The sequence below is a fragment of the Canis lupus genome, chromosome 6 (assembly GCF_048164855.1).
Source record: "Canis lupus baileyi chromosome 6, mCanLup2.hap1, whole genome shotgun sequence".
Taxonomy (NCBI): domain Eukaryota; kingdom Metazoa; phylum Chordata; class Mammalia; order Carnivora; family Canidae; genus Canis; species Canis lupus.
Genome location: NC_132843.1, coordinates 71,596,042 through 71,606,808, shown reverse-complemented (window position 1 = coordinate 71,606,808; position 10,767 = coordinate 71,596,042). Strand labels below are relative to the sequence as shown.

General features: G+C 47.4%; 1 long non-coding RNA gene across 1 annotated transcript; it reads left to right on the top strand.

Annotated features, from left to right (window-relative positions):
* The first annotated feature begins 1,482 nt into the window (after positions 1–1,482).
* Positions 1,483–7,880, top strand: LOC140634773 (uncharacterized). The gene is made up of 3 exons (XR_012032155.1): positions 1,483–1,706; positions 2,620–2,745; positions 4,931–7,880. It is a non-coding gene; the product is annotated as an uncharacterized lncRNA (long non-coding RNA).
* The last annotated feature ends 2,887 nt before the right edge of the window (positions 7,881–10,767 follow it).

Below are 10,767 nucleotides of genomic sequence, written 5' to 3'. Positions count from 1 at the left end.
ACCTAAAGTCTGAAAATCCAGGCTTATCATCGAACCACTTGAAAAACATTTAAAAATAAAGATTTTCAGGGCTAACTACTGTTTCCAACTAAGTGAACAGGAAAGAGAAAGAGAAGAGTGACTACATTTCTCCTCCCTTGAAACATTCTTGTGAGAATAGCTGGAGCTGATAATTATCTGGGGATTACCTGATTCTGGCCATGGAAGGACTGAGTCATGAGAGTACATAATCTGGGTTATTCCACATTAGACAATTAGTTATCCTAAGCAGAAATGACTCTAAGCAAAGAGGAGGTGTTACTGAAACGCCCAGCACTGTGCTTTTGGCAGCTATGAGTGTTCTAGGCTGTTCCTAGAGGATAGGATTTTACTAGAAGAGAAGCAGTTTTCCAGGAATCCAGAGAACTAAGTACAAGTCACTGCCGGAGAGGAAGGGAGGCCTTTGCAGCTGATGAAAAAGGGGTTCAAGTTCTGGTATACCAGTTACTCTCTTTACAATCTTATCAAAGTCACCAGCTACCTAAACCTCTGCCTCTTTCTCTGGAGAGCGAGGATGAAAAAATACCTGCTTTGCCAAATTGTTGGTGTGGATAAAATGAGGAAATGTACACACCATGCTCAGCATGTGCTGGGTACACATAGTAAGTGTCCCAAGATGGCAGGTCCTTTTCCTGCTTGGCTTGCCAGTGATTTGCTCTTTGATGTTGGGCACACTGGAGATGGTGCTGCTGCCCCTCCACCTCCCAGGCTAAATGTGGAGGTCAATTGAAAAAAAAAATCGATCGCAGGACAGAAATGTGCTGTTAGATGGAAAGGAGGTGCCCAGGATGGAGCCTGGGGAAACACAGCCTGCACCATGGGGACAGGCCACTGAGGACACACAGGGCAGGTGAGAGCTGGTAGGAGGCAAGAGTGCACACCTCCGAGGATGGAGAGAGGGCTCAGAGCATCCCCTTCTGGTTCCAGGAGCTTTCTGTGCCTTAACCTCAGTGAAGCCCTACAACAACGGCGACATGTAAATATTATTACTCACATGAGAAAACTGAGATTCAACAATGTGAAAAAACTGGGCCTAGGGTCACACAAAAGGAGAGGATGTGATGTTGCAGCAGCAGCAGCTGCTGCCCTTGGCCAAGAACCATCCTGCAGACTTGTAGTAGGAAGGCTGTGGCTGGGAAGAGCCATGTGCGGTGCACCCATGGGGACCCACACAGCCCTCAAGACCAACTCTCTGGCCGAGCCTTTGGTGACCACGAGGGGGCGCTGGATGGGACGTCCTGCAAAGGAGACCCAGCTTGGTTCCCAGGACTGCTTCAGTGCCCATTGGATGAGAGTGTCACCAGGGATGGCAGCTCCACCCTCTGTCTTATTTTTGCCAGCAGCCTCGTGGTCTTGCCAGCCCCTCCCCCTGCTGGATTCCAACTCTCTGTCTCGGTCTCTCTCTTACATACTCACAGCCTCAGGAATCGTTCCTACAACAGATGCCAGATAATTGTCATCGTACCCAGTTGTCTTCTTCTAGGCTTATACAAACCAGCTCAGAACCCATCATTTTCTCCATCTTTTCAGGAGCTATAAAATGATATTTTCAGCATTCTGTAAAAGATACATCTCATCTCTTCTCCAAGCATCTCCTGAACACGGCTAAGCAGTGAAAAACATCTATGGGACAATCCTGCAATCATCTGTCTCTAATATAATGTAAGGTCAGTATAATAGCTCCAAAGTGCATTCATCTATTGAGGTGAAATTATTCAGGCATGTATTAGATTCCGATGTGACAACAGAGAATTTCCTGAGTTGTTTCTCCCCGACACACACACACACACACACACACACACACACACACACCCTCCTCCAAAGGAGTAACCTAAAACACAGGTTCTCAGCCTTGGCTGCACATTGGAATCACCTGGAGAGTTTTAGAAAACCTGATGCCCGAGACCCATCCTGAGTTTTTGCTTTATTGAGTCTGGGGTGCAGCTGGGCACTGGAATAAAAGCTCCCCCGATGATCTAATGTGCAGCCAAGCCCGGGAACCACAGATCTAAAAGATTAGGGCAATCAGGTTCAAGAGCAATGATTAAAGAACTGGGCCTGGATGTCCCAAAGGAAGGAAGGTGACACATGATCTTCAGTGTGTCCCGTCGACTTTCCATTATTCATACTAATTGAAAGGAAGACTGTCACGAACAACTGTCAGATCTTAAATTTGAAAGTTCCTTTATAGTTTGCAATGCATTTGATCTTATTTTAACCTCACCACAAGCCTGGGAGATAGACAGCATAGCTGTGCTTATCTGATAGATGAGGAGCAGGAGCCTCGAGGAGGATTTGCAAAGATGTAAGTGGGAGAACCATTTTGTGAAAACCATAACCCACAATTTCCAGCAGCCCCAAAGTCCCAACAATTTTATCCACACTGTTAAACTCCCCCCACCCTACCTCCCAAGGGAGAGCAAACTCTGTTCATGAGTCAGAGATAGGAAACCTTTTAAGAGCAGATGGAGTGGCAGAGAGAAAACCAACCAAAATGAAAAGTTCCTCAGCAGATAATGGTGAGCACGACTTCATCTCAGGGACTATGAGAAGCTGTCGCTGCTTTACTTTTTCCTATAGACATCTACTGCTGAAACTTGCTATGGCAACAGAAGGCCAGACTTTCAAGGGAACTTCCTAACTTTCCCATCTGTGAGCTCTTCGGCTGGAGTCTTATATGTGGCCCTTGAAGCAAGAATAAAGGGGGTGAGCCTCTGTGAATTACCTCAGTATGGGAGTGAGGGCAAAATTAAGTTCTTTGAAAGAGCTGAGAGGATGCTACAAATGTCAATAATAGGGAGAACCATTTTTGGTACTAAGCTATTCAAATTTTCAAAGAATACATCTTTGGAACCTTTGAGACTTTAGGTTGCTCTCTTATTCAGAGCTGGAGCAAACTTTGGAAGCTGTTTTTTGGTGGGGCCATCGTGTGTATTTTCCACCCACTTCCCTCCTTCGCTGCCTGTGGTCCTAGTGGGGCTGTAGTGTGGCGCCCCAGGCCCTTAGATGGGCTCATGCTCCCCCAGAGTAGTAACTGGTCCAAGGTTGGCTTGCATTTCAAGTAAGAACAATCACAGTATGTGTCTGGTACAGATCAGAAACCATAGCATCTGCAAAGAGAACCCCCAAATCTCAGTAGTTTATCAAATAGATGTGTATTTGTAATCCACTCTAAGTCCACAGTGGCCCTCCATGGAGCCATTCAGGGACCCAGGCTCCTTTCATCCTGTGGCTCCATTCTCTCTCTGGGCCTCAGAGTCTGCTCTGTTCAGCCAGCAAATGGAGAAAGAGAATAGAACAATCACTTTGGAGAGGTTTTTATGGGCCAGATCAGAAGCAGAGCCTTTCACATCTACTCACATTCTGTTGGTCACACTCATTCACATGGCCCCTCCAGAGGCAGGGGAGGCTGGAATGCCATCTAGTTGTGACCCCAGGAGAAAGAAAAAGAAGGTTTGGTGACTGGCCAGCCAAGCTCTGCCAAAAGGCCTTTTTCTGAGATTGGAATATGGATGTCGGGAGGGCCAAACCAGGGTCATGCCAGCCTGCAGCACCAGCAGCCATCCTTGGCTGCAGAGAGGGAGTGTGACCAACTAGAAGAAAAGCAAACCACCACACAGAGGGAGGCAGAGCTAGGAGGTGGAGAGAGGGGAAGGGAGTGGGTGAGAGAGAACAGAAGGAGAAAGAGGTGAGGGAGGGCAGGGGAAGAGGAGACGGGGTGGGGGTGGGGAGGGCATTCCACTGCATGAGCTGCTTTGGTCAGTAACAACCCTGGACTCCCATTTATGGGTGCCATCAGGCCAGCCACGTAAGTGCCAAAATAAATCTGGAGGCCCTTGTTTAAAAGCTATTAAGAATTCCAAGACAGGGCAGCCCGGGTGGCTCAGCGGTTTAGCATCACCTTCAGCCCAGGGCGTGATCCTGGAGACCCCGGATCGAGTCCCACATGGGGCTCCCTGCATGGAGCCTGCTTCTCCCTCTGCCTGTGTCTCTACCTCTCTCTCTCTCTCTCTCTCTGTCTCTCATGAATAAATAAATAAATAATCTTTAAAAAAAAAGGAATTCCAAGACAGCCACAGCAAAACATTAAACCAAGTATGGGCGTTTCTGTGCTTGGGGCCCTGTGTGACTTTATGGGTCACATACCCATGAAGCCGACCCCAGGAGTCAAAAATACCCTTTGGTGTTTCTGCCAATTTGATCTGTCTTTCTCTCACCAGCAACTAAAACGCCTGGTTAATACAACAGCTTTGCCCTAGACTCTTGTCTCCAAGAGGTTGAAAACCTTCCGATTTTGGAAATTGTAATAAATCTGCAGTGTGCTTCGGAGTCCTGGCGTGGAGCTCTGTACACTGTGGGTGTCAATAAGTGTTGATGAAGTCAGTTTTTCTTGGAGGCAAGAATCAGGACCAGGCTGAGCTCTGGAGGTTTGTTCTGGTTGTAGGATTCTATAAATCTGCCTGGAGATGTACACATCTTCTGGCAAGAGATAAGTCCCCGCAAAAGCTTTCAGTGTATGTTAATTCTTTGTTTTGTTTTAAAGATTTTATCTATTTTATCCATGAGAGACATGGAGAGAGAGGCAGAGACATAGGCAGAGGGAGAAGCAAGCTCCCTGAGAGGATCCTGATGCGGGACTTGATCCCAGGATCCTGGGATCATACCCTGAGCCAAAGGCAGATGCTCAACCACTGAGCCACCCAGGCGCCCCTACTTTAGTTCTTTGTAAACTAAATCCCGTTTTCAGTACTTACCTCTTAAGCAACTTCATGGGGAATTATTTTGTCAGGCCAAGAACTGTTCCTTTCAAAAGTACAGATGCTCTGAAATTGAATTTGCTCAAAGGGAGGTGCATGCATGCTGTCACCTAACCCCCTGCTCTCTGTTCCAGGATAAATACCTGCTCCAAAGACCAGAAGCCTCCAAGCATCCCGGCCCTGCTCCAACATCTCTGCAGACCATTCAGCCCTCACCTCCAGACAAAAGCAAGAAGGTTTCACAGAAGAAAGAGGGTGAACCATCCAGGTACCCCTATCTCAGGACCCTGACAGATGTAACTGGAATTATGCGGCACTCTGTGGCTTCCCTTAGGGAAAGCCTCCCGGTTATTGTTTTTCTTCTGTGTCATCTTCTGAATCCCAGTAAGAATTAATTTAAGCGTTTATCTGGTCTAGGCCTGAGCACCTAGGGAAAGTACAGTCTTTCTGGAGTCCTTCTATCTCCATCTCTTCACAGAGAACCTGCTTCTAGTAAGGTCAAAATGCTAAGTAGAAGTGTCTCCCTCGGCACCTACACTGCACAAGGGAAGGCACTAACAAAATAAAGGATTAAAGCAACCTAGGTTCCTTTCAAGACCACACACACTTGGGTCATTTTTGACCAACGTGCCATTAGAAAAATCCCACCTCTTCCAGGAAGCCTTCCAGGGTAATTCAGAGAAGAGCCAAAAGCTCGATTTTGTTTTATCCAGCTGGAGCACTCACAGGTAACCACACCCTTGTCCCATCGCCTTTATGGTTACTACACATAGAGGCACTCCGTAACCACTTGATGAATAAATGAATGAATTCTTAAGAAGTATATTTACCTCTTACAATGTAGCAGGTGCATTTTGGGGAGATACACACTCAAAGCAGACATGGCCCCTGGCCTTGTGGAACTTAATCCAATAACTGATGTGGATACGCCATCAATGTCCCAAGGTTCATTCATTCCTCCACTCCAGATTGGTGTCCATATGCTCCCACTCATCAAGCACGTTTGTAAAGTGTCTACTCTGTGCCCCGGAGGTAGAGACCCAGAGATGAAAGACCTGGTTCCTGCAGCTGAAGGATTTCGCAAACTATGGAAGGCAGCTGAATGGCCTGGAGGGGGATGGAGTGAATAGAAAACACCACATCTATTTACATCTCCGGGTGATAAGTACAAGGGTAAGGATCTGCGGTGGTTCTGAGGGGGGATAAGGATCTGGAACGCTGAGAAGCAGTGAAACATCTGAATGGAGCCCTGGCTTCCAGGCCCAGGCAGGCCACTTGCTTATAACCTGAAAACAAAACAGAATGCATGTCCTCGTCTCCCTGGAGGGTCAAGATGATGTTGAGATAATGTGGGTTCCTCTGCAAAGGACAATACGAATGTTAACAAAGGAATTTTCTTAAAGACAGGGCCATTTCTGTCCTTATCGATAAAATCAGGCTGGCTTCTTTGGATAAGATATGGATTTTTTTCCAGTCCCCTTTGCACTTCAGAGCAGTTTCTTTGCCTAGCACCTTGATTTCTTTTTCTAGTAAGGACAGGCTAACCTCCACTAGGCCTCCTCTGCCCTGTGTTCTGGAGCCTGGACCCTAAGCCAGAGCCTAGTGGAGGCCCATGGCCCCCAGCAGGGGCCAGAAGTCGCTTCTAAGCTGTTAACTTCAAGACTCAGGGGCACCTGGGTGGTTCAGTGGTTGAGTGGCTGCCTTTGATTCAGGTTGTGATCCTGTGGTCCTGGGATCAAGCCTTGCACCGGGATCCCTTCAAGGAGCTTGTGTCTCTGCCTCTCTCTCTCTGTGTCTCTCATGAATAAATAAATAAAATCTTTAAAACAAAAAACAAACGTCAGCACTCAGCTACTCAGAGAAGAATAGCTTGTCCCTGGAATGGAATTCTGCTCACGCCAAGCCCTAGCTGGGAGGGGACACAGGGCTGGAGAACTTCCAAATCCGACTGCAAGGCTTTGGGAATGTTGCATTTGGTCCAGCAAGGGAATTGTAACCAGAATGCAGTACAATCAAATATGCTAGAAAACACTCCAACTTCTGTTGGCTGGGGAATGCCTTTCTCAAGAATATAACAACTCTGGGGAATTTTTAGAAACTTAAAAAAAAATATATCATTCTGTCATTTTTGCCTGGAGTACGATAAAGTCATGATTTTTAGTTCAATGTTTTTATTTTTAGATTAGCACCTGACTAAATATAATAATGCTAATTCGATACTCTATGTAATAACATTCATAAGAAGAAACAGATGCCAATTTCCCCATTTAACAAGTGACGCAAGGCGTTAAATTGATTTAAAATAACTGTCTAAAAATAATTTGTCGATGAGTAGATTTTGAAATAACATATTGTGTTATGTTGGGGAGCCGTAGGAATATTAAGACAGATTGAAATTTCACTACATGCTGAATAATGGCATCAAAAAAATAGACAAACTATTTTCTTTGCCTACTACGAGAATTCATTTTACTGTTTTGCTTCTAAATGGCAAGAAAAGAGGAGGTTTTAGCTGGCTATTTGCAAGCATGTCTCAGAAAATAACGCCCATGGACATGGAGAGCATTTTCATCCAGTGAAAAGTCAAATTAGATGCATAGTCACTATCGATATTTAACATTCTTTTTCAAGGTATTAGAGAATCTTGGTTGCTGTGGAAGAATTTTAATCAAATGAAAACAACAAGGAGCCGAGTAAAGAGCATCCTCAGGCTAATTTGCAGAATTATTCTCATTTACATGCCGACATTTACTTATGGCATATTAACACGAATGTTCCAGAAATATTTTCTATTTAAGCCATTCTTCATTGTGAAATTAAATAAATGCTATATGATCACGTATAAAACAAATCATAAATTTCATGTCAATGTGTGGGGCTTGATTTGATCCTCAGAGAAACAAAAGTGCCAAAATCACTTGGGAATAGCTAGCGAAATTTGAATACGGACCAGATATTAGATGATATTAAGGAATTACTGTTAATTTTGTTGGGAATGGCAATATTGTACTCGAGTTACACAGGAAACTTTCCTTATTCCTTTGCAGGGCATACTGAAGTGTTCAGGGGTGAGATGTCATGCTGTCTGGGATTTATGTTAAAATACTTTACCAAAAAATAGATTAAAGTAAATATGGCAAAATCTTAATAACTACCAAGCCTGGGTGATGGGCATACGGAGGGTTTTTTTTTTTTTTTACACTTTTCGCTATGCTTTTCCATTTGAGAGTTTTCATAATAACAAGATTGAAAGAAAAAATAAAATAAGACATTTGTACCTGCTACCACACACCCCCAGGGAGGCTCTCCAACTGTTCTTTTGTTCTTGGTGGGGTTTTAAAGATAGAAACTGAGGCAGCCATCGTTACTCCCTTTAATGATTTGAATCCAGAGGAGCAACTTCTCACAGGTTTGAGGGTCACCAGTTAGAATTCAGTAGGACAACCAGTGTCTGAGGCTGGGGGTTTCTGTCTCTCTTGACTGAGGTGGGCAGGGAGGCCTTCGTGGACCCCACTTACTTCAACTTAAGAAAGAGCATGATGTTGAAGGTCTTAGATCTTCCTTTTCCTTGGGGAGGACAGGTAGGATATAGGGTGGTGGGAAGGAGGAAAACAGTAGGTATTCTCTTAATTGACCTCCTCTGAACCGCCCACACCCCAAAACCAGGTTGGCCCAACACTCCATTCCCTCAGAAAAAAACACCTGGACCCACATCCAGGCTACCCAGAAAGCTCACAGCTAGAAGATCCTATTCTAACTCTCCCCAACACTTTTGCCCCTACCAAGCGACTTGTCTGCTTACCAAGGATCACTTCTGCTTGTTCCAAATTGCTTATGCCAGTTGTTCTTATGGCTATGATTAAAGGACGCACAAGCCAATACAACTTAAGTGTAGAATTCTCATCAGACAATCCACACGTGTCACCAAAAAATGAACACAGCTTGACCATCGAATGAACTTTTTTTTTTTTAATGTCTTAACATAAAACACGTAAGAGGCTTAGGGTATATATTTTTATTTAAGTGCTTTTCAACTGCCACCAAATATGTCATGAGACAACTCATTCATCTTGACTGTATTGGATAAGAGGTTTTCCATCAGTTTATGATTTTCTGCCCAGAAATGAGATGAAATGAAATGAAGGAAAATAATCCAAAACCAAATCATTTAAAGAAATTATTTTTTTCTACTGAGCTTGGCCAGGGAATATATGGATTGTCCCCCATTGACTTATCTGCTGGCATTTTATTTAGACTAATATGAAGATCCACTTGTATTTTCTGAGCATGCACTGATACTGAGGGACAGACACTTTCCCCACCCATTCCCTCACACCCTACCTCAGCCCGGGGTAAGTGGGGAAGCCACCTGATCTTCCAGACATTGGAGCACCACGTGCCCAATATCAAGGTCTAACTGTATTAGAAATGGAAGGACAGCGAAGCCTGTAGGGAGGCTCTTCTGGAACATTTCATTTGGTTCTTTGAGGCCAGTTAGGGATTTTGGTATCACTTTCCTTGAGGAAAGCCAAAGAGCAGGTGTGACCAGTTACAGAAGAGACCCTGGAATTAGAGACCTGCGTAGGAGGGCCTTGGAGCTTCACCTCTGGAAGGGGCTGTCAGGTATTGGCCACATCCCACCTGAGGGTACCCTGGGGTAGGGTAAGGGATCCAACCTCTGATCCGGGCTGCTGTAGACCTCCACGCCGATTCCAAAGTAAGAGATGTGTCAGACCACAGCAGGTGGAGACATAGCCTTGGACCTGTCCCGTCACAGCCTGGACTCAAGGACTCAGGGGCAGCGACTACGCCTCCAGGAACAATCTCACTACAGCGGGGATCTGGCTGCAACTTAAGGTCTAAGAATCTGGTCCTGTCTGTGCCTCAGTTCCTTCATTTCACCAGCTGAGGAGAGCGGACCTCTTGGCTTCTGGGGTCCTTTCAGCTCTACCTGTCCACGGGCTGTGACCTCCGTGGCGTGGTGAGACCAGCCAGTCACCAGCAGAGGATGGACACCACACAACAAATCCCTCATCACTCAGGGTGAGGGGAGTATAGGACATCCCTGGATGGGGGAGGGGTGAGAACCCGGGTCTTGGCAAAAAGTCGGGGCTAGTCTCCCCCTTCCTGACACAGAAGCAGAAAAGGGGCCAAGACTGTCTGCCAAGACCCAGAGTCTCTCCAGGGCGGGGCAGGGGAAGCTCCTGCTGACTTGCTGGGAGGGGGGAATAGGAAAGGGGAAGGGGGAGGGGGCAGGGGAAGGGGGGAGAGGAGTGGGGGTAAGATGAGGTGAGGTGAGGGGGTAGGGGTGGTGAGAGGGGGTAGGGCTGGGGGGATGGGGTGAGGGGGTAGGCGGGGTGAGGGGAGTAGGGATAGGGGTGGGGGGTGAGGGGGTAGGGATGGGGGTGGGAGGGGTGGGGAGTAGGAATGGGAGGGGTGGAGGGGTGAAGGGGGTAGGAATAGGGGTGGAGGTGAGAGGGGTAGGGATGGGGGTGGGAGGGGTAGGGGGTAGGGATAGGGTGGGAGGGGTGGAGGTAAAGATGGGGGTGGGGGGGTGGAGGGATAGGGGGTGAGGGGGTAGAGGTGGGGGTGAGTGGGGTAGGGATGGGGTGGGGGTGAAGGGGGTAGGGATGGGGTGGGGGTGAGGGGGGTAGGGATGGGGGTGGGAGGGGTGGGGGGGTGAGGGTGTAGGGATGGGGTGGGGGTAGAGATGGGGGTGGGAGGGGTGGAGGGGTGAGGGGGTAGGGGTGGGGGATAGGGGGTGAAGAGGGTAGGGGTGGGGGTAGAGATGGGGGTGGGAGGGGTGGGGGTGAGTAGGGTAGGGATGGGGTGGGGCGAGGGGGTAAGGATGGGGGTGTGGGGTAGAGATGGGGGTGCAGGGGGTAGGGATGGGGGGTGAGGGGCTGTGGGCGGGGCGGGCGGCAGGAAGGCCCGCTCCCTCCCGGGGCGCGGGGGGCGGGGGGGGGGGTGC